At 55.7% G+C, this 23,781-nt stretch overlaps 1 pseudogene; it reads right to left on the reverse strand.

Annotated features, from left to right (window-relative positions):
- Positions 1-50: 50 nt before the first annotated feature.
- LOC120603056 (uncharacterized) lies at positions 51-169 on the reverse strand (annotated as a pseudogene).
- Positions 170-23,781: the final 23,612 nt, after the last annotated feature.

A 23,781-nucleotide genomic window follows, 5' to 3' on the forward strand; every position in this document is an offset into this window, starting at 1 on the left:
CAGATGGCAAGGACCTTGTCAGCTTACAATCCCTTATTTTTTATTTTTTATGCCTACAGCACCTGGTCTTCCTAGGTGGTCTCCCATCCGAGTACTCACCAGGCCCGACCCTGCTTAGCTTCCGAGATCAGACGGGATTGGGTGTGCTCAGGGTGGCAGGGCTGTGGACTGTCCTGCGTGTTCTGAGAGGCCCTGGAAGGGCGTAGAGCCGGGGAGTGTTGGCATCATGTGGCCTCACCCCGAGCGCGGGAGGTGACATGGAGCTGGAGGGTGAGAAGCAGGAAGAGGCAGGAAGGAGGAAAGAGACCTGCGGGAAGTCAGTGTGTCAGACGAGGCCGTGATGGGGTTGGGAGGACCGAGCCAGCTCGGGAGCCCGGAGGAGGGTGGCCAGCGGCTCAGCGGGCGGCAGGCGCAGGCTGCTGGAGGTCTGGTCCCAGAGGATCAGGGTGCCGGCATGTGGGGCCTTGCTGGCCATGGTGACGGCTCGGCTGTCACTCTGTGCCTCTGGCAAGTGTCATAGGGTCTGGAGGAGGGGACGGACATGCTCCGATGGGGGTCTAAAGGACCACTCTACCCAGCATAGAAACGAGGTGGGGTAACTCGGGGTTCATTGGGAGGGGACGAAAACAGGCCCGTGGCCTCTGGGTCCGGTGGAGGGGGAGGGGAGGAGAGGTCAGTGCGGACATAGCTCAGGGGCAGAGCCACCGGGATTGTGGTTGGATTGGACGAGGCAATGAGAGGGAGCGGTCGTGAGGAAGCCAAGGTTTATGCCTGAGCAGCGGGAAGCTGGGGCATCACTGATGGAGCTCCGGGGACCGCAGAGGGTTGAGCTGGGGTCTGCGGTGTGTGGGGAGCTTGCCAGGCCATCAGGGGAGCTGTCAGCTGGGCCAGAGAAGTCAGGCCTGGAGGGTATTCTGGGAGTCACAGGGCACGATGGAATTTAAAGTCAAGAGACATCGACTCCCCGTTGGCTTTGGCAGTGGAAGGCACTGGACACATCTCCTCCTTCCTTCTTCCTTCCTCCCCTCCCTTCCTCCCCTCCCTTCTTCTCTCCTCCCTTATTCCCTCCCTCTCTCTCTTTCTCTCTTTTTCTTTCCGTCTTTCCCTTTCCCTCCTCTCTCTCTCAAACCTGTGTTGACACCAACTCATCAAGTCATGTGCATTAAATCTGTGCGGTTTTTGGTAGACCAGTCGCACCTCAAGAAAGCCGTTTAAAACTTGTGCCGACGCCCTTTGTTTGCTTTTCTTCCTCTCCTTCTGCCTTTGTAGCTTTGCACATTTTTTATAATTACCTATCGAGGTATAATGTCTGTACAACAATCTGTATCCGTGTAAATGATATAATTTGACAAGATTCGATAGACGTTTGTGCTCACGGAACTGCCACGAGGGTACAGGACAAGTTCATTTCCCTGAGCGTCTCAGCCCCTCCATCCCTCGCCTCTGCCCCTCCGTCCCTGCCCCTGTCCCTCGCCTCTGCACCCCCGTCCCTGCCTCCTGCCCCCACAGCTTCTTCCCTCACAGACGTTCGTTGGCATTTTCTGGAGTTTCACACAAACGACCTCGGGTGGCATAAACTCTTCTGCGTCTAGCTTATACTCGGCATAGTGATTTTGAGATTCATACTGTTGTGTCAGTAATTAATTTCTTTTAATTTCTGATATTATTCCAGTATGGACATACCATCGTTTTGTTATCCAGTCGCCTGTCGATGGACATTTGGGCTGTTTTCAGTGGACACTTGGCCCTCATGAATAAAGCTTCCACAAACATTCGTGTGCAAGTCTTTGTAGGAACAGATGCTTTTATTTCTCTCGGCTTAGTGCCCACATGTGGAACTCCTGAGTCGAGTGGGAGGCGCGTGTTTAATTCTAAGAAACGGCCAGTTTTCCTGGCTGTCCCATTGGACACTCGCCCTGGCAACGTGTGAGGGATTCAGTGCTCCTGCATTCTCTCCAACTCTTGGCATGGGGCTTCACATTTAAATAAAATGCGGCCATTCTAACGTGTGTGTGTAGTGGTATCTCCTTGTGGTTTTAATTTGCATTTCCTGGTGACTAACGGTGTTAGCATCTTTTCATGGGTTCATTTGTGGTCCCTTGCGAAGTTGTGAGTGCTCAGATCTCCATCCCGTCAGCTGATACATCTCTTTCTCTTCTTGAAATCCCCACGGCAGGGCCACGAACAAACGGGTCTCGCGCGTCTAACCATTATTTACACACGAGGCTCATCCATCACCAGGTTGGGTTTTTCTGGGAGTAGGAACAGGTGTTTGTCCTGCTCTGCCCAGCGCAGGGGCCTGGGAGGAATTCAATGACATAGTTTTAACTCCCTGGGGGCCCTCTCTAGGTCAGAGAGAATGATCGGCCCCCACCCCTGCTGTGAAGGAGCGGGCCCCTCCATCTGTGGAAAGAACACCCTTCATGATGAGCAGACAAATTCGGGCTCCATCTTTCTCTCCGCTGAGGTGAGCACGTAGTTACTGGCAGTCAGTGCGGACGGCCAGGTCGCCGCGAACACAATGGCGTGTGAGGATCTAAAAGGAAATACGAGCTATTCGTTCTCTGTGTCGCAGAGTCTCAGAGGCACTGATGGCATTCACACGGGGGGTCCTGTGACGGTGGTACTAGTGCTCTGCATATAAATGGGTCTTTTTGACTAAATGTTCAGAACGTTTTTAATGAAGCTCATCTACTTACAGTAACATTGCCATCCCCCGGCACCGTCAGAGAATGCCATGTTCGCCACCGGCGAATTTTCCAGATACGTGAAGAATACTCCCCCGTGGGCCGAAACCCCTCTTCCATTTCAACGTTTTAGATGGACGCTGTCCTAAAGCAGAAGATACGCTTTCTTTCATTCTTTCTTAAAAAATCGCGGTAAACACGCACGACGACAAATTTACCATTTCGACCGTTTTTAAGTGTACAGTTCAGTTTACGTGGTTGTGCAACCGTCACCACCATCCGTTTTTAGAGCTTTTTCATCTTCCTAGACCGAAACTCTATCCCTATTATTTTAACTACGCGAGGGACCTCACGCAGATGAAATCACACAGTGTTTGTCACCTTGTACCCGGCCGATTCCCTTAGCACGACGTCCTTGAGGTTCACCCGGGTTTTACCTCGTATCAGATTTTCCTTCCTTTCTATGGCCGAATCGTGTTCCATTGTGTGTATGTGGCCCATTGTATTCGTCCATTTAGCTGTCGGTGGCCCTGTGGGCTGTTTTCACCTCCCGGCTCCTGTGAACAGAGCCGCCATGAACGTGGGTGTGCGGACACCTGTGTGAGTCCCTTTTTCGCTTCTTTTGGGCGTACGCCCTCAGGTGTTCACTTTCTCGAGGAACCACCATACTGTGTTCATTCTCACCCTTACGCCGCCCTGGAGTCCTAGTCACGAGCTCCCCCCGGGGACGGAGCCTGTGGCCTGTCTGCCCCAGGGTCCGGGCCGCTGTGTGGTGCGAATCCCAAGGGGTTCTAACGATGATTTTCCAACAAAATGGGGTACCTGCTGCTTTCGTGGCCATTTACAAATCAGGACCATTAAAATTAGCTTGTCTAATATGCTCCTCGCTTCTATTGATGAGGGAGCGGAGGTCCGAGAGGCCGAGTGGCAGGACACACAGTGAGTTGCTGTGGGGTGGGCTGACCTCACCACGCTCCCTGTCTGCTGCGATCACTGTCACGAGCTGGCTTCGAGCAGCCCCTCTCCTCACAATATGTAGTGTGGACGCTTCCCCCTCCAGCCCCTCTGCCTCAGCCCTCCTTCCCTGAGCCCGTGGACACCGGTCTCGTGGACGCAGCAAAGCAGACCCCGGTCCCCTCTGGTTTCCACTTCGCTTGGGCCAATGGGAGCCACCGGGAGGAGAGAGAAACCTGGCTATTTATTCATTGGCTCCTTCCCTGTTTGGGTAGCCAGGTAAAATACTGGGTGCCTAATGACAATGACTAATTTTAGTATATCTCATGCAATATTTGAGACATACTTGTATACAAAAATTATTCATTTATCTGAAATTCAAAGTTATCTGGGCATCCTGTATTTTTATTTGCTGGTTCTGGCAACCCGATGAGTCCCTGTGGGTTTGTAGAAGGTGAGGCTGGTGGCTTCCTTCTGCGGGAGGCCACAGCTCCTGCGGGACCGCCCTCTGCCCTGCCACAGCTCCCGTGGGCTCCAGTTCCTGCTCCCCCGACTCCTGCCAGCGGGGGCCTCCTGCTGTGGCTAGCCCCAGGGTGTCACTCACCCTCGCTGGTTTTTCTTAGCCCTGCCCACACCTTCGCGTGAAGTCTCTTCATGAAATTCTCCTCCGCCAGCCCTTTTGAGGCTTGAGGCCTGACCATATAGGTAGTTGACAAGAGCTGTGTGGGTCGGTGGCTCTAAGGGGGCGCCAGGGGGCTGTCCACAGGGCTATCTACAGCGGAAGTCCAGTTGTCTTCATCATGGCCATTGTGGAGGACTAGGAAGTTTCCCTCCATAGTCTCAGTTTACAGCTGCACCCCAGACCACTGAGGCCATCAGAAACGTCACCTTTTTAGACGTGAGCTGTCAGAGAACTTTACAGGCTTCCTTTGTAATTTTTTTCCCCGGCAGCTGGTAGCTCTTTGGGGAAAGAACCCTGCTGGCTACTGGATCCCCAGTATCCGTTTAGTTTTACTCAGAAAGTAAATGAACGAGGAAATGTTGCTGAATGCCCCAGTGGCCAATTTGCTGGTTACCTGGCGCCCACAGGTTTTAGCGGTCCTGTTCGTTCATCTGTTCACTCGCTCATCAATCATGCATAGACGCCCATGACTGATGTCGGTGTGCAAGGCGCTACACTAGGAGCTTTTGCAGGTGGTGGGGAGAAGGTGGGGTTGCCAGATTTAGCAAGTGAAAATACGGGATGGTTAAATTTGAATTTCAGATAAACAGCAATTACTTTTTTGTATAAGTATATCCCGTACAATATCTGGGACATATTTATACTTTAAAAAATTGTCGTCTATCTAAAATGAAGATCTAACTGGGCATCTTTTATTTTGCCTGGCCATGCAAGGCAGGGATACCTGTGATTTTTAACCCTTTGATACTTTCTTAGAGTGAGGTACACAGGGCAGACATACTCTCAGCTTCATTGTTGCAAATGCAGAAGCTGAGGCCCAAGGAACGAAGCAGCCTCTCCAGGATCACTCTGGGGTTTGCACTCAGCTCTTCCTAACTGTCCTGCGCTCTGTCTCCATCCAGCCTTTCCTGCCACCAGGGCACAGCTGAGGGGTGGTCCAGTCTGGTAGTGGCTGGGGGCAGGCGGCTGGGGGGCTGGCCCACTGCCACCACGTACCTGGGTCTCATAGGGCCTGACGTGTTGGCTTCCAGGTTGCCCACCTGCCCTCCCCGCCCACTGCCTCTCAGCCCACCCCTCCCTGGACGAGAACTGCTCCGATGCTGGCAGGCAGTTTTCAGGAGAACAAAGGGTGCCGCTGACCTTGTTTCTACAGCACACACCCGTGGGAGGTACGGTTGGAACCCCGAGACTGTTCTGGATTCAGTTCTACAGGTGAGAGCCCCTCGCCTTGATGGGAGGTGCTGCCTGGGGCCGGGAATTCCGCCCAATGCTGCCGGGGCTAGAGGAAGAGCCCACAGAGGCTTTCTGTGCCTCCCTGTGCACACTTCTCAGCCGAGGGTGAGCCTGCTGCAACAGGCCCACGCTCATGAACACTGAGCCTGTTTCTGGTTGTTAGAGGCTTAAGTTGTGACACCTGGAGCCCTAGCCAGCTTCACCCTGACCGTGGTCTAGGTCTCATAGTCACCTGTGGGCCTCACCTCCCACACCTGGTTGAAAGCGCTTCATGTAAGTTCATGCACCTCAAACAGACCCCAAGGAGCCACCACCTGGGCTGGAAGCCCTCCCTGTGACTGGGATTGTCCATCTTAGTGCCAGGTCTGGCACTCGGCAGGCTGGGTAAATGTCGATCAAACTTTAAAAGGACTGGAGATGGGGCAGGGAGAGAAAAGGATGGGGAGAAAGAAATCACAGCTGAGGCCGTCAACCATGGGCACTAAGCTTGGGACAGACCAGATGGACCTTTGGATCAAATCGTGAAGGATTATTGATGGTTCTTCAGCGAGGCTACTATTCATGCTCCGTTGTAAATAAAGACTTTGTGTCATCTCACAATGCCCAGAGGTAAAGACTGCTTCTGCATATCATTTTCTATGTAGGGCTGGACAGGAATATGCTGCAAGCAAAGTAAACAACATTGACTTTCTCAAGAATAGCGAGGCGTGTGCGTGTCGGGCTGTTGCATGTGTCCGTTGGCACTTGAGCTGCTGGTTTTGCTCCGATCTCTGGTATTTAGCAGAGAGAGCAGGTGCGTTTCCGGGTCCATCTCCTGCTCCCATACTCATTATTCAGCTTCTATCTCTATTTCAAATTTTTCATATAGAATTATCGAGTCTGACACTCATCACAAATAAGCAAAACGCACGAAGAAATAAGACTATATAATCAAAATCCGAAGAGAAAAAACAAGTTATGGGAACAGATTCACAAGGCTTCTAGCTAACGGAATGAACACTTCTAGACTTTTTTAAATAACCATGTTTTTAACATGTTCAAAGACTTTTTTCCAAAAAAAAAAAAGAACGAATGTTACAGATGCCTAAATCACTAGAAACTATAAAAGAAGAACCGGTTTGAAATTCTATGTCTGAAAAATACAGTCACCCAAATTAAAAATGGAAAGTTTTAACAGCAGAATGGACATTGCTCAGGAGGGAATTGGTGAGTGGAAAAATAGGTGGTAGGAAAATATCTGGAATAAAGGACGGAGAATCAAAAGAATGAAATATGCACATATGGGAGAAAGAGTAAGAGACACAGGCGGTGCAGTGAGGAGTCTAACATAGGTATGTCATTAAGGTCCCAGAAAGAAAGAAGAGAGAATTTGAATCGAACGGTACTGAAATATTTCGAAATGAATATTTCGAATCGAACGATACTGAAGATAGTAGTACACAAATTTTGGGGGTGCAGCTAAAGCTATACCTAGACGGAAATTTATAACCCCAAATGCATATCTCAGAAAAGAAGAAAGGCTGAAAATCAAGGAGCTGGGCTATGATCTCAAGAAATTAGAAAAAAATGAATCTGCCCTTCTCCAATTAAAGGAAGGAAAAAATAAAAGTGAGAGTAGAAAGTAATAAAGAAAATAAGTACATAATAGTGGGGATCAGTGCAGCCCAAAGGGAGTCTTGGAACAGACCTATGAAGTTGACGACCGGTGATAACAAAAAAGGGAAAAATAGAAAAGGCACAAATTCCTAATATCAGGAATGAAAAGCATCATAGAGAACATTATGAACAAAATGCCAATAAATTTTAATAGTTAGAAGAAATAGAAAAATTCCTGGAACTATATGACGATTAAAATTGACAGAAGAAGAAATAGAAAATCTGAATAATCCTATAAATACTTCAATGTGTAAGTAAAGTCCTCTCAATAAAGCTGCCCAGAGAGCTTTACTTGTGACTTTTACCAGCACAGAAGAAGAAATAATGCCAGCATTTCCCACATCCCTTTCCGAATGCCTCTCGCTCCTGTTTTAACCCCTCGGTAGTGATTGGAATAAAGTCCCCATTCCTTAGCTTGTGCCTAGGCTCCTGCCTACTTCTCTGATCTCATTCCCGTCTCTCCCATGTATGCGGTTTATTTCACTCGGCCCAGCACAACGATTTGCACCTCCCTGAGCTCACCCTGCTGTTCCCGGCCTCTGGGCCTCCTGTTCACTTATCCGAAGCGTTCCCGAGGGCCTACTCTGTGCTAGGCGTTCGGCGCCGCAGGTGACCATCTGGAGGAAGCCGCCGTTCCCCCTTCCTCCTTTTCCGCCCTTTGTCACCCAGCCCCTGCCTCCTTTCTCTTGGTTCAAGTTCCATTGCTGCGTTAAACTCGGTGTCATGGTTGTCTGCTACAGGTCCGTGTCTCCTACTGCACTGTTAGCCACATACCATCGTGTCGTCGATGCCTGTGGCAGGGCCCAGTATGTAGTAGGCAGTCGCTTAGTGAGTGAACAAGAAAAAAGCGAGCCCCCGGCATCAGTGCTTACAAGGATCCAGCGAGTCCTCTAGATCAGCTCCCCTGCCGTGTGGGAAAGGAAGCAGTTCCAGCGTAAGGGACTGGTCCCCAAGGTCGCCAGTGAGTTAGAAGAAAGGCGGAGGCAGGACAGATGCCAGCACCGCCCTGTCCACACAGCACCGTCTCTCCATCTGTTCGTCTGTGGCTTCTCTTGCCTCGAGCTTGCTTTTTGCTGACTCTAGCCTCGTGCCTGACCGACTCTGCCTCCTGGCTTCCACGCCCAGTGTGCACGTCCCGTGGGAAAGTGTCGAGCGATGTGCTCAAGAGCACATCCCTGGGGACAGTTCCCTGCCTGAGCTCTGGGTGTCCACCCTCTGAGTGTGAGGGTGCGTGCGTGTGTGTGTGTGTGTGTGCGTGTGCGTGTGTGCACATGTGTGGACGTGTGTGTGCTTGAGGAAACCACATAGCTCAAAGGGTTCCACAAACCGCTGGTGGCCAGAAAGGTAGGGTTTGAGAATAAATTAGAAGGAAGTAGCCCATCGGCAATGGGCGGCGGAGTCAAGAGGTAAACCCTTTATGCTTTGTTTTGTTTACGGCGATTTTAATCAGCAGCCGTGGATTTCCCTAGAACCGGACTCTTAGTTTTAACGATGGGAAACCAAATTTCGCAGGGCAGTGCGTTTTGATACAAACTAAAGAAATCAGTTACAGATTATTACCAAAAGCGTGGATTTCATACATTTCTTCTAGGGAGGGGTGCGTGTGCATGTATGTGTGCGCGTGTGCACACGCACGTGCCCGCTTGACCACGCACGCCGGGGAGATTACTGTATCGGAGAGAGAAGCAGCAGGGAAATGCGTACTGGAGGGCTCCTTCCAAGTTTGTTCTGTTTCCACTTTTATTGTGAGCGATAGGCGTTTGTTGACTTCTGGGGCTGTCGCCTCGTCGGCGAGGGCAAGCCTGTGGAAGGCCCGGCGAAACTGCTCAGGCTCAGAAATGCAAACGCGGGCACCCATGGCGGCCACGGCTTCTTCGGAACCCGGGAGATGAGAGCACAGACTAATGATCTGCGTCGACAGAAGGTACATAAACAAAATGCCGACGATCAGACTTGCCAATTAGGCCCGTCTTCTGCTGGGTTTGACCTTGAGCCTTAACTGTGGGGAGAAGGTTCTGTCTTCTGTAAATAAATTTCAGGAAAAGCTGATAAGAAAGATATGGCTAGGTCGACCCCTTACACCTGTGCAGTCCTGTGGACAGGTAATGCGAGCCCTGTAGGCCACCCAAAGTCGTCTGGGAGCCACAGCAAAAAAGGGGGAAAAAATCAAATGAAATTCATTTTCATCTTTAGCTTATTTAACCTAATACTTCCAAAATATTATCTACTCAACATGTAATCCACATCGAAGTTATTCATGAGGGTTTTTTTTTTTACATTCTTTTTGTTATATTTACTGAGTCCAGCAATACGACAGTGACAGAAAGTGACAAAGGCATGCAGGAACAAGCTGCTACGAGGTAGAAGGAGGGAATACGGAAGCGAAAGTCCTTAAACTTTCACCCTTCGCATGGAGGCCACTCCCTCCCTGACACTTAAGTCCACCCCCAGCTCAGGCTCTGGCACAGCCCTCCCTAGAGAGCTCACAGAATGAGCCTCGAGGGTGGCTCGGGGGCACAGCTGGGTGAAGGCAGGGCTGCAGGCCCCGCGCGGACTTCTGTGACCCATGCCCCTGGATTTCTGTCTTGTTCACTCAACCGATGTTTACCGGGCACTGTCGCTACGATGCCCTGCGTGCGCCACGTCGGGTTTGCCAGCCTCCTCTCTGTGCGGCTCCTTATCGTAAGCTCGCAGCCTCTCAGCCTGGTCCCTCCCTCTCTAGATGCCTAGAGAATTCCAGCGCCTCTCTTTGGAAGGAACTGCTCCTGCCCGCTGGGGGAAGAGCCTCCGCCAGACAAGGAGATCGGGGCCCTCTTTTGCGAGGGCCGCAGAGCGAGTACGATTCTGCCTCACAAACCGTCTTATATCCCCGAGAAAGGAGTCCTCGGAGGTCGTCGCTCTGTCCTGGGTAAGTCACTGTCACTCTGCAAAGTCTAACTCCGGTTGGTTATCTTACTCAGGAAGTTCTGGTCTTGGGTGACACCATACGCACTGAAACCTTTGTTTTTTGAGTCGTGTACATTTGGGGCTGGCTTCTCGGCCCCGTCTTCCCATCCATCTTCTGGAATGAACTTTCTCAGTCGTAAATCCTCTGTAAGGCAGAAGTATTTCACCCTCACCGAGGAAGGGGGTTGAAGAAAGAACAGAGGACGGGTGGAGACGTCTGGACGTTTTTGGTTGTCACCGCCGGGCCGAGGGGCGCTAGTGGCCGGGGGCGGTGTCCTGCGGTGCACGGGGCGGCCCCGCCACAGAGCATGGTCACACGCGCATGCCTATGCCGGGGCCGCCCGCCCGGCTCTGGCCTGGGTTTGGCAGGGCGGGCGACTCGCCTCACCTCTCAGTCTGCGTTTGTGAAACGGGGACAATGCAGGTGCCATCCTCGTGAGGTTCATTCATTTAACCCTCACAGCGATGGAAACGAGTAAATCTGGATGTAAATGAAGGGCTGAGACACGCCTGGCATGGAGCAAGGGCCTGTGCCTGCCAGTGACTCCGTCTCAGCCTAACAGCGACTCCGTAGTCACAGACTCTGCTCCAGGTGGGGAGGGGACACGCAACAGTGAACCAAGCAGACTCTCGGGGCCTGGGCTGCTATGGAATCCTGCTCGCGACGGCTGGTATGGGCTTGTCATCCGCCCTTGTCACCCTCCACAAAGGGGGGCCCTTTCCACGCCTCCACCAGCCACCCAGGGTGCTGGCCCGAGGGCCCCCAACACCCGTCCCTTACCTGCTCCCTGGTCAGTCTGTCCCCTGGCTGTGACAACTTGGTGTCCTCCACCTCTCCCCACCCTTTCCTCCCACCGTCAGTGCCTTGGTGTAAGGTCCCTGTCATCTGTAACGTCCCATGATCTGTGAGGACCCCATCAGGTCCTGCCTAGCCGAGTTCAACAGCCTCCTGGCTGGTCTCCTGACCACCCCACCCCTTCACCAACCCATGTTCTGGGTGGATCTTTCTTAACTGCAAATTCTCCTTTTCTATGGGAAGAACAGCGACCCCACTGTCCTGAGCAGAGCGCGGGCAGCCCTCCAGCATTACCCCTCAGCCTGTCCTGCCCAGGGCGTGGCCGTACCTGCCTGAACTTAGGGGGAACCAAGGCGCTAAGCTGTTCTCAGGGGAGCTGAGGGGCTCAGTCAGCTATTGCTAACAAGTGACCCCAAAACTCAGTGGCTCAAAAAAGCCATTGTTTTCTCTCACGAGTCTATGGCTCAGCTGGGTGGGTCTTCCGTTCCCGGAGGGGTCCCCTCCCACATCGCCAGGCAGCTGCCAGGCGAGCAGGCGGCTTTGCCGACCTTGTCTGGTCTCCCTCCCACCTCTCAGCCCAGACCGGACAGCTGGGCTGGCTCTGTTCCCCGTGCCAGCCCCGACTTGTTCCCAGGGGTGGCAGGCTTCCCCAGACTTGGAACAGGCATGCATTCTATTGGCCAAAGCTATCCAGATCCCAGGGAGAGGCTGGCCAGGGACTGCGCCTCTCGATGGGGGTGCAGCAATGTCCCATTGCAAAGGGCGTGTGGGTGCAGGGAGCGGTGGAGAAACAGGGCATTTCTGCCCAAACAGCCCACGGAGGGAGCTGAGAGGGGTCCACCTTCTTCCTGTCTGATTCGTTGCAAAGCTACTGTTAAGAATTACAAGGCAAATACCACAGGGCCTGTGAGTCAACTCTTAGAAGGAAAGCTGGTCATCCTTTCTGGGAAGAAGTGACAGGTGCCGCCCTGGGAGGCGGAGACAATGGCTCACGGCGCCATGAACTGGGCCTCTGCCTCTCAGCCCCGTGTGCCACCGCTCCCTGTGGATATGCCGGCAATGCTGGGAGGGGCAGCGATGCCAGCACAACTAGCACTTTCTAAATTCCTTCTGTGACAGTTCGAGAGAATAGAGTGCAAGACGCCGTTTCAGAACCATTTGAAAGCAGTGCTCTGGGGAACGCTTTCTAGCTCACTTTTTGAGCTCTCGCCATGTGCGGGGCAGGCTGGGCTCTTTGTCACATTATTTCATTTACTCCTACACGACCTCATGAGATGGACTTTATTATTCACCCCAAGGCTCAGAGAGACTGTGGGACTTGTCCAAAGTCACACAGTTTAAGTGTGGGGAGCCCCGATCAGCTCATGTCCCGCCCCAAAGGCAAGTCCTTGACCCCACACGATTGCCCAACTGATTGCGCCTTGTCTCATGCCGGGAACTGGGAAGGGTCCCTCCGTTTGCTCGGAACAGATGGAGTCGGTGAGTCAGTAGGAGGGTCAGGCACCCACGTCGTGACCGGTCCAGTTTGGGGCCCCAGAGACAACCAGCTCTCGGGATAGCATGCGCCTTATGGGGCTGACCTTCTACTTGGGGGAAAGAAAAGAAATGTTTGGATGAACAAGATCAATGCAAACTCTGATCTCTGCTGTAAAGGAGGCTAGTGTTGGACAGAGCATTGGGGTCGGGGGAGATGTAGCGGCCTGGGGAGGCCTCCCCAAGGAGGACGTGTGAGGGAGGCCTGAGTGTCGACCTTGAGGCAGCAAGTCGGCTGCAGGTCGAGTGTCCCACCGGCACAGTGTGCAAAGCAGGCCGAGAAGTCTCCATTTTCCTCCTACCCCGGCCGCTCCCTCTTGGCCTCGCGGGCCGGCTCCCAGTGCTGCCTGCCCGCCCTGCCCATCATCGCTAGTGGCACCGCCCCCCATCCGGAAGCAGGAGCCTCGATCAGAGTGGCTGGGAGCGTGAGGCCAGGTAAGGACTGCGGGGGTGCCCAGTACAGCGTCTGGGCTGTGTCTGCGCACCTGTGTCTGCGCACCTGTGTATGAGACAGGCAGGCAGGGAGAGAGTACCCCCAGGGGGAGGCGGGGCCAGGATTCCAAGCCCAGAGCAGCATGAAAGGGCAGCGTGAACATGGAGCCAGGTGGCCGGGGCAGGACACGAGACGGGAAGGGCGTGGGAGACGAGCCTGGCAAGGCGGGAACGGCCGGACCGCGGAGGGGCAGGTGCGAGCTCGGACCGCTGGCGGCAGGAGCCGGGAAAGCGTTCAGTGCCGGTGAGACGTGTGCCCTGGAGTGGACGTGAAGTGCCCGATCTTAAATCTGCGCGTGGATGGGATGTCCCACGTGTGCACACCCTCCCGCGCGCCCTCGGCTCAAGACGGAGGACACCTGCAGCCCCGTTCGGTCGGCCACGCGGACGAGTCTCGCCGTCTGCACTGTCTCTAAGCGGAGTCCTGAGGTCCGTGGGCAGCGGGAGCTCGTCCCCCGCGTTGCGGGCGGGCCACCGCGCAGACGCTCAGCCCTTCATCCGCGCGACAGCCGGTCCCGCCCGTGAGCGTTCACTCTGCTCCCTTTCCGGCCCGCGCGTTCTGCTGTGAGTCGTGAGCGTACCCGCAGGCGCGGGTCACGGGCTCGGCATGTGCTCAGCGCGTGCTCAGCGCGGGGACACTTCCAGTGTTCCCCAAAGTGGCTGAACCACTCTAGACTTGCACCTGCAGTGTGTGGGAGTTCCAGGGGTGACAGCTGGGGCTCGGGGAGCTGATTCGGAGACATCCGTGCCTGAGTCGGGGGCAGGCATGTGGGGACAGTCTTGAGGGTGGCTCCAGCGCTCTGCGGGAAGCCACGTTGGGGACCGAGAGTGTGGCAGCTTCTCCCGCCCCCTGCCCTGACATGCAGGGGCCGGCGTCATCCCGGGAGGATCCTGCGTGCACGGGCCTAGGGTGGCCCTGGAGTAAGAGTAGCCGCCAGGTGGTCAGGACGCACACCCAGTGCCAAGACCCCTGTCAGAGCTGCCTGCCAGGCCCCGGCCCCCTCTCCATGCCCAGGGAGCACTGGGAGGTGGGGACTGACTCAGAGTCCCCCGGCGTCCCCAGCCTCAGGTGTGAGATGGCAGCACGGCCTGTGGGGTGGCCCTTTGCAGGCCGGCCACCCCACCCCGTGCTCAGTCTGCCCCGCCCGCCTCCGCGCTGCCCGGCGTCCGTCTGTGCCACCTGTGTCCAGCGCCGCCACCACCCTGGCCTCCTTTTGAACCACCGCTCCTGTTTTCCACAAGAGGAAACCGAGCTTTGCAGGTGTGGCTTAAGCTGCCCAGACTTAGGCCATTGATCCAGGGCAGGGCTGGGGCGGGGTCCTCCAAGCCAGGGCCCTCCGCCCTGCTGCACCCTCCTGGGGCCTGTCCCTCTGCCTCCTGCCTTGGAGGGACACAGAGTTCTGCATTCTTCGCTCCCTCGGGAGAGTGGGGGCCCTTGAGGTCAGGGTGGGGCTGTTGCATCTCCGCCGCCTGGTGCACAGGTGATGCTCGTGGCCTCCAATTGACCTGAGCAAGACCCAGGGGGCTGGAGAGGGGCTCCTAGGAGCTGGTTAAGGAGGGGGTGACTGTCGTCGTGGGGTAGGAGGCGGGAAGAGGGGCCTCCGTGGAGCTACGGCCCCCTCCGGCTTCCCGTTCGTGCGGGCGGTGGATGGAAGGCCAGCAGCGCAGCTTCTCCCGGAGGCTTCATCACGCTCTTTCCTCAGCGGGAAATTACATCACAGAGACAGTTAATACCCGCTCGCGTGCGGGGAAAACGATTAAACGGCGCCACCGGGCTCCCGGGTGAGCCGGGCCCAGCGAACGCAGCGTGACGAGGGGCAGCGGAGCCGGTCTGAAGAAGGCCGTGAGCGGGGCAGAGGCAGTGTGACAGAAAGCTCACTGGGGGCCCGCACCGGGCGTCTTGTCCCGGGCCAGGGGTGACGTTACGAGGGACCCAGAGGCCAAGGGGCGGGAAGGCTGTCCCCAAGCTCTCTCTGCTGGACTCGACGCAGCCCGATGGCGACGCTCCGGGTCCTGGTGCTCCAGCATCCTCTGTCCCTCCGTCCAGCTGCTGGACTCCAAGCCCAGGCGACTTTCCATGACATCACTGAAGTGAAAAGCCAGGAGATGACACTCTTCGGTGACCTAACGAAGCCTGCTCCCGACTGCACGCTCGTTCTTCATCATTGGTGTCCCGTGGCCCATTCCCCTGTCCCACTCAGTGTCCTGCGATCCTTCACACTGTGCCACAGAACGTCCCGTGGTCCGCCTTCCCATCCCACACTGTCCCATGGTCCACCCCCTTGTCCCATACTGGGAAGTAAAACATCAGGCATGCGGTCATGTTAGGAAGGTCTGTGTTGGGGTCATCAGCATCCTTTTAGGGGATTACTGTGCTGGGCACAGACTTTGCTAGCCGACTTGTCCCCCAAGTTGTGAGCTTGGGGGTTCCCAGCACAGCCGGGTCCCAGATCAGACGCCGGAGCCTGTTCGGCTCATCTTCTCCAGGGAGAAGTCCACGTGACCCGCCCTCATTTCCTGAGTGTCCGTCACTTCACATCGGCCGAGCGGACACAGGAGCAGCCCTGCGTGGGCTCTGGAACGGGGCAGCCTGCTTGGGTGGCCCCCCAATCCCAGCCCGGCCCCTCGCAGGCTACTCGGCATCTCCAAGCCTCGCTCTCCCCACTGTCTCTGCTGTGAAGGGGGAAGTTAATAGCCCTCCCCATCCCTCCTAGGGTGACAGCGAGTGGGGAATGGCGGTCCTGCCCGGTGCCACTGTGCGTCAAGTGCTCCAGAAACGGTGGCCTCAGTGCCGGGCGCGTCTGTGCCTTCTTTCTTTGTGAACCCTGTCCCCTAAGACTGGCATCGCTGTGCCCGTCCTCACCAGCCCGTCCTTCCAGACCGCTGCTTCCTGGTGGCCTCTCCCTGCCCCAGGCCCCAGCCATGGTCGGGGGCGGGGGGGGGGGGGAGGCAGGCGACTCTCCCTTTGGAAACCCCATTCCTGGGTCGCCTCAAAGCTGTGACGAGGTGTCCGCATCCCACGGTGGCTGGCAGCCTTTTTCTTTCATTCACTCATTTACTCATTCACTCGTTCATTCCCTTCCACCCCACGCTCTAGTGCCAACAGGCAGCCACGCTCGGCGTTCAGTCTTTGCCTTGTTCCTCGGGAACGGGGTCCCTGTCTGCGGACTGGCGTTTCAGTTTGCGTTCCCGGGGGGCTGCGTGCCTCGCTCTCGGTCTCGCTTTCTCACCAGCACTGACGTTTCTTGACATCCGCCCACGTTCCTACGAATATCTCTCAGCCCCAGGTGCGCATGCGCCGACAGCCCCTGTCCCCGCCCCGGGCAGCCTAGGGCCTCCTGGGTCTTTGACGAGGCCGTGCTGGCTCCGGGGGGCAGGGCTGGGTTGGGCGGGGTGGGGGGGCAGGCGAAGGCGTGTGCCGCGGGCAGCGGTGGCCGCAGGGGTGGCCGGAAGCAGGCCGGTTCCAGACTCTTCAGGAGGAGTCAGAGGGACTCGGAGTTGGAGGGGAGGAAGCGGCTTGTCACGCTGACCGGTGTGGGGAGCTGGGTGGGTAGCACCCCACTCACGGAGGTGGGAAGGGCAGGAGGGAAGCAGAACATAGGGAGGGGGGTGTCGGCCGTTTTGGGGACGTGGCACATGGAGAAGAATGCAAAGAGGGTGCCGGCGCCAGAGCTTCCCAGATTCTTGGCTTAGGGCACTTGTCCTGTGGTCACCTTGCATGTGTACGGGACAGGTCAGGGGGGGGGGGGGGGCAGGGAGGACGGATGTTGGTGAGCGGGGAGCACCTAAGTGAGACTCTGTACCTGCTCGAACACAGGGAGGGGGAGGGGCAGCTGCGCATTTGGGACCCTCTCCAGCTCCGTCGAGGTCACCGACCCCTTGGGGCTGTGGAAGGCTCTAGAAGGACTTGGCTGGAAATTGGGCTGAATGCTTGCAGCAGGGCTCCCTCCCTGGGGGCGTCAGAGGTTGTGCAGCTGGTGCTTCTGGAAGCCGCAGAGCCTGCCGGTTCCTCCCCTCAGCCCCGCCCCTCCCCCCCACAGACCCCACAACCCCTGTCCTGGGGGCCACTTCAAGCTGTGAGATGCAGCCAAGAAGAGCCTCTCGTGCAGCTGCTGCTGCCACCTGTCCCCACCAATCCCGCTGAGGGGTGTCTCTCCCAGGGTGCGGGGTGGGGGGGGCAGCGGGGAGGGATGTGGACAGAGGGGTGAAGGGGAAGGGTGGTGAGGCAGAGGGAGGCCGCCAGGGGTGTTGGGGCCTCTGGCTGGAGAGACCAGGAGAGGAGGGCCTGCTCGAGGGCACAGCCCAGGGGTGGGCGGACAGAGTGGGAGGTTGGTGACCTGAGGGAGAAGTCATGAGTGTGGGGGCAGCCAGAGGGGCCTCCAGGGCCTTGGGGTCCTGCCCTCTGCTTGCTTGCTCCTCCCTCTGACTGGTGGAGTTTGATCCTGGAAGTCCAGAGGGTCCCAGGCCTGGGGATAGCAGTGAGGTGCCGCGGCCAGGGCTGGGGAGTGGCACAGGGACCCCACGTCCGAGCCCTTGTGCACATCCCTCAGACGGGGCCCTGCGCACTGCAACCTTCCCAGCACCCCCTGTTCATCAGCCCACCCTGCCCACCCGGCACCCCGCCGGGCCACGGTGGTCAAGGCCGGGACCTGCCTTCAGTTCTCTGCCTGACACCTGCACCTGGGACACCTCCCATTACGGCAGTAGTGGTGACAGGGGGTGGAGGCGGCAGGTCAGCGGGGCCTGCCGGGCGGTCGGGGTTGGAGTAGGCATTGTGAAGAAAGCTCGTCTCCCCAGGCAATATTTGTGGAAGTGTTTGGTTCGCTTGGTGTCGAGAGATGAATTGTAAAACGGTGTCCATCGTGTAAATTTCCTTCCGAGGGAGCTGTGCTGAGGCCTCCGGAGAACCGGGCGCTGCGGCTGGAAGGCGTTTACGATGCGCGCACTTGACGCTTAATCTCTTCTCCCCAGCGGGCGGGGACAGCACGTTGGGAGTTTGTTCAGACTCTGCCGCATGTGAGATCAAGGCTGACAGATGATGTCCAAAATAAAAATAAACACGTCAGGCGGGAACCCTAGGGGCTCTCTCGCGAATACACGCACGAACCTCAGGGTTTGGTTCTGGGCATCTAGCTTGAACGTTCAGGAATCTGTCTTTGCTATTTCCAGTTCTGGAGCATGTTCTACATACAGAAAGGGGTCTGATAATGGATCTCCAAAGACAGGGGCAAGGGTCCCCGTGGGGTTGTCCTTGTCACGAGCCTGGGTTGTCTGTCTTTAAGTTGGAGGAGCTATTCTGGCCCCTGTCCTCTTGGGGCCCTGGAGGGGGAACAAGCCCTGGTCACACTCTCTCTCAGCACGAAGGGACTCGGCCTCCTCAGGTCAGAATAAGCAGCATCAGGCAGTGGGAAGGTGCTTGCTGGCTTCTAAGCTGTCCCCCGTGACTAAGACTGATGCATGAAAATAGCAGCCGAAAATGTCACCACCCACCTCCCAAACTTTCCAAGGGAAAAACAAAACATCGGCCCAGCGTAATGCAGTTTGTGAGCAAAATGAAGAAGTAACAGTTTATTTGCGGCCGGAGGCGCAGCTTCCCGTGAGATGAGTGTTGCTCGCGACTACTTTTGTTCGCTGTCCCCGGACAAGTAGACCCCTTGATGGGTCTCCGTGACCGAAGCCCACCCACTTCTGCTTGGCCGGGCCCCTCCCTCCCACACCTGTGGTGGCTGGCGAAAATTAGGGGTGACGTGGCAGGTCGACTGTACAAACATAGCATGCCACTCACAATCCATCAGCCTCGATTCCTCGATTATAAAGAGGAGATAGGTCCTGCTCAGGCTGCCGTCAGGGGGGATGTGACATTTGACGCAGGATCCAGTGTCCTCCATCACCTGCCACCAGTTCACCTGACAGCACCCCGACCACGGCTGTCTTATCGTTCTCGAGGTCTGACGTGATGAATGGCAGATGGGAGATGAGCTATAGGTGAAAAAAACGCACACTGGATTTTGAAGATTTAGTGCAAAAAGCAAAAAAGATAGAAAATATCTCGTCAATGACTTTAATATTGGTTACATGTCAAATGATAATATTTTGCATATATTTGATTGAATAAAATATATTCTGTTGAAAAAAAAATAAGGTATTGAAAATGGTACCGAAATGACTCAGAGCATGCAGTGACCTCAGAGCGGGAAGTACAGGGGGTCAGAGGGTGTTGGCGCCACCCTGGGGCTGCAGGCAGAGGGTCCCCTCTGCCCCCCACCCCGTGCAAGCAGGGGCACTAGGACCCCCTGGGAGGACCCCGCTGCACCCTGCCGCCTGACCTCCCTCCTGGAGAAAAGCCAGAAGACTTCGGTGGGGTCTAAACACGACTTTACACGACCAGTGTTTTCACTTCTACTAAACGGGGTCCTTTCAAGCTTCCGGTTATTAGTGATAGATCCTTAACAGCAGTCCCACGCGTAAGTGGAATGACCCGACAAGAAGCAGGTGTTGCGTGGGGTGAACACAGTCTGTCTCTTCTCCAGGCGGAGCGGGTGGGGCCGGGCGGCGGGGGACCAGGTGCGGGCTCCGCGAGCGACAGCCTCCGGGTAGAACAAGGACTTGAATATTGTGACGCTGATGTCTGGTGAGCTCTGACCGGAAGCTGGGCGGGCTCCGAGCGTCTCCCGGGGTCACCCACATAGCGTGATCAGCGACGAGTCCGCTCTTATCTCCAGTCTGCTGGAGAGGAAACGGGACCTCAGAGACGCGACAAACTGCCCGAGACAGTTGTGCTCGTAAGCGGCCACGTCACCTCTCATGAGAGAGAAGGAGAGAGAGAGCCGGCTATTATTTCTTGATTTCAAGAAGTTTCTCCTCTAAAACTGCGGTCTCCACAATGCAAAGCCCACAAAAAAAGGTGAACCCCCACCCAAAAGTGTCCCTTGGGCCCCTCACACAGCTAGATCCCATTGTCCCTGCTGGAAACCCCGGTGTCACACTCCATGCTTGTCTCTTCCCTCTGCTCACCCACCACCGCCCTGCACCCCGAGCCGTCTGCTTCCTCTTCTTCTCACGAGTCCGTCCACCCCTCTCCAAGCCGGTAGACCTTCTAACCGTGTTCTTCAAGGCTCATCATAGGTCCCCCTCCCTGACGAGGCACTCCCGGGGCGTCCCCCTTCCCACCAGGTGAGGGGCCGACCCCTCCTCTGGGCCACCGCCGTCCCTTATTTCTGTCTGTATCCCAGCTCCCCGTCAGGTCAGTGTTCTTCATGAAACACTTGGGCGTCTAGTGCGGGGCCGGGCATCCTACAAAGGCTGGGTGGACATTTGCTCGATGAACGGTGTGTGAGTGAATGGGATTTATGTCTTCTGGTGCCGGGTAAGGGCCCTCTGTGCTGCTGGATTTCCCCGCCCTGTCGTTGTCTTTGTCGAGGTCACTGGGGAAGGTAGTGCTGTCCCCACGTGGCTAGTGAGGTAAGGGGTTCCACCTTGCTCCTGGCTGACGGTCAGACTGGAGCCACGGCTGCTCGGTCCGTGGTCGAAAGAGGCCGCCCTGCCTGGTGTCACTCACAACCTCGGGGGAGGGATGGTGAGGCTGGAACCAACCAAGGCGCTGGTCCTGGGCATGACGTGGGATCATCAGGGACATTAAGGTGCTGACTCCCCTGGGACTTGGTGCACGCACGGATGTGGGGCAGGAGAGACAGGGTTACCTGCGTGGGTCTCTTAACTGAGAACCAGGTGGGTGGGTGGCAGCACCATTCTGGGACGCGGGATTTTTTGGCGGGGGGGAGTTCAGTCTGGACCCCTGGTTTTGAAGGCCTCAGAGCACTCCAAAGTGAGATTTTCTGATGAGAGCTGGCACAGTGCTAACGTGCTTTCAGATCTTCGATCCAGAAGTGTCTGTTGGTGTCACAGAGCCATGAGATTACAGAACTTTACACACAATACATCATAAAATCTCAACACAATTGAGACCTAAGCATACGCACAGCAACGCGGACGAATCTCCCAGAAGTTAGGTCAAGCGAAACCAGGCACAAGAGAGTAGGCACCGTGTTATTCCATCGATGTGACATTCTCAGATGGGCAGAAGCAGTCTGCGGTTCCGAGCGCAGAACAGTGGCAGCCTCTGTGGTCAGGGGTGGTGTGATGAGAGGTCGCAGAGGCACAGGGAACTTTCTGGGCTGGTGGAATGTTCCAGCTCTTGATGGAGGTGTGGGTTCATGCGCGTGTTCAGCTGTCAGATCCTCACATCTGAGATCTGTGTTTCACTGCGTGTGAGTTCTTGTCTTAAGTAGATAAAGAAGGAAAGCACTAGGGATTCCACCCTCCCCCGTGTGTGTCCCATGATGGGGAACACAGGCCGGTGATGGCAGCGAACCCCTCTGGCTGGGCCCAAGGTGGAGGCCTGGCCAGCTCCTCCCTTGCGGCCACCACCCATCCAGGCCCCCACCCAAGTCCTTCAGGGCCAGGAGGGCCAGGGACCAGTATTGTGACAGACAGGCGACTAGCCTTGGGGTACGAGGGCGGGACGTCTACCCAGGACTCGCACTGTCAACCGCTCACACCATTTATAGGGTAGCGAGTCATCCTTTAAACACGGCGCATCTTCAGCACACAAAGCCTGGCACGGAAAACCATTCTGCTCTTGGGGAGGGAAGGTGTCTACACCCCAGACTGGAGACCTGCGATTCGGGGGCCTGGAATTTCTGAGTCAGAAGTTTGGGGGCCACTGAGATTGCCCCAATCCCACACAGGCATGAGCACATGTATGTGCACACTCCACACTCGCACACACACCACACACCAGACACACACACACACACACACACACACACACACGCACAGACGACAGACTTATTACACACCAACCTCTCTATGGGGGACCAGGCAGCAATCAGCACATCAGAGTATTGCTTCGTCTTCTCAGCAGTCAGCTTCCTTTTCTCGGGGGGCGGGGGAGGTGGTTTGAGGAGCAACCAAGAACGAGATGAGAAAAAAAATCAAGGTGTAAAACAGTACATAGTGTGACACTGGATGGACATACCTGAGGTGACCCCCAGTGGGTCTGCCCTGTGTGGTCCCCTTTCCTTGGGCCTCGCTGCTCACCATTAGTTATGCAAAGGTGACAAGTGTCATTTCCTTCCTTCCAACCCCTCACGGAAGACTCCATCTTAGCGGATGGCAGCCGGAGACCCGCCCTTCCTGGCTTTGAGGAGGGAGAGGGTCTGTAGGGGACACGTGGTGGGAATCTCAGAGGCCTCTAGGAGCTGCGAACAGCCCCCGCGGAAGACCTGGGCCCCAGTCTAAGAACTGCAAAGCACTGAGTGAGCCCGGAAGGGGACATGGGGTTCCACTGACACCCCAGCCCGCTGACGCCTTGGTGGCTGCAAGACCTGAGCATGGAGCGAGCTGAGCCAGCAGCTCCTGATCCCCAGAAGCCAGGAGCTAATAAACGCGTTATTTCTGCTAAGTGCGTGGTGATTCATCACACAACTGTAGAAAGCTAATATGACACATCACCCTTTCATAGCAGAGAACTGACACTCACATGCACCTCTAGATGCGTTAAAAATCCCGGGGGGACACGCGGACGCCAGCCCCGGGCCACCTGCTGTATGGGAGGCAGGCGGTGGGGCCATGCGGAGTCGGGGTGGGGGACTGTTCCCTACCTCTGTTTACCCTGCTGTTTCTGAAGAAAGTCAATGTCAGAACCTACTCCAAAAAGGGATAAACAGACGGCGGTGGGGCAGCTCGAAGTTACTGAGGCGCTGTATTAGGTACTGCGTGTGAAATAATTCATTTGGCCCTTAGAGCACCCCTGTGGACAGGCAGGGAAACCGAGGCCACACTGTCACCTGTGTGGGGCGTGGGGCTCACAGAACGCCCCGCGGAGCTGCGGTGGGGCCAGCCCTCTGGGCTCCCCGCCTGGGCCCTTCCCTGCTCGGCCCCTGTGGTCCAGGTCTTGCTGGACGGCAGAGACGCAAGGAGCCAGTTGTTGGCCCAGGAAAGGCAGAAGCAGGTGCCAGAGGCTGGGGAGGTGGGTGGACACTCGCCTGCGAGGTCCTGGGTGCCCGGTGCGCCCTGTCAGAGCCGTAGAGACTCCAAACCTCACAGCCTGCAGGTAACCGTCGACAGTCGGACCGGGCGAGGAGGCTCCTTTGCATTCCGGGTACTTCCGTGACCCTTATAATTTCTGTCTCTTGCTCGGCATCTGCTACTGTCCCCTTCATTCATTTCTGAATCTGCTTTGTGAAACGTTCCAGTGGGAAAATCACCTTTGATTAAAAAAAATTGTTCTTTCCAAAGGACTTCACTTTTCTCGCCGCGTTATTTGGCATACGAGTTAGATTTCGTCAGGTCCTTCGAGTTTCTAGATTTCATTATTTTATTTTTGGAGGTTCATATGCCAGAATTGGTTTGTAGGTACCATTTCTGATCTCAGTGTGTTTTTCTTTAGTTAATAAAAGCCACAGTTTATAAATCAGGCACATAAAGATGGCATTTCCCTCAGCTTCCAGGATGATGCGATGATAAATTCAGACGCTTATGTTTTCATTAACTTTTTTCTTTTATTTCTTTGTCTGATTTTCTCAGGGGGACACCTTCCAAATAATTTCTTTAGGGAACCTACATTTTCTGCCAGCTTTATTTCCATGCCTGGGTGTATCTGCCGAATATTTCCACTCTTTTACGTGTCTCTTCACTGTGAAGTCTCCTTACGTGATCCCCACCATGCGGTTTGAATTATATTGCTCTTATATTGCACGCGCTCTCATTCTCTCTCTCTCTCTCTCTCTCTCTCTCTCTCT

Source organism: Pteropus medius, unplaced genomic scaffold (assembly GCF_902729225.1).
Source record: "Pteropus medius unplaced genomic scaffold, Ma_sr-lr_union100, whole genome shotgun sequence".
NCBI lineage: Eukaryota > Metazoa > Chordata > Mammalia > Chiroptera > Pteropodidae > Pteropus > Pteropus medius.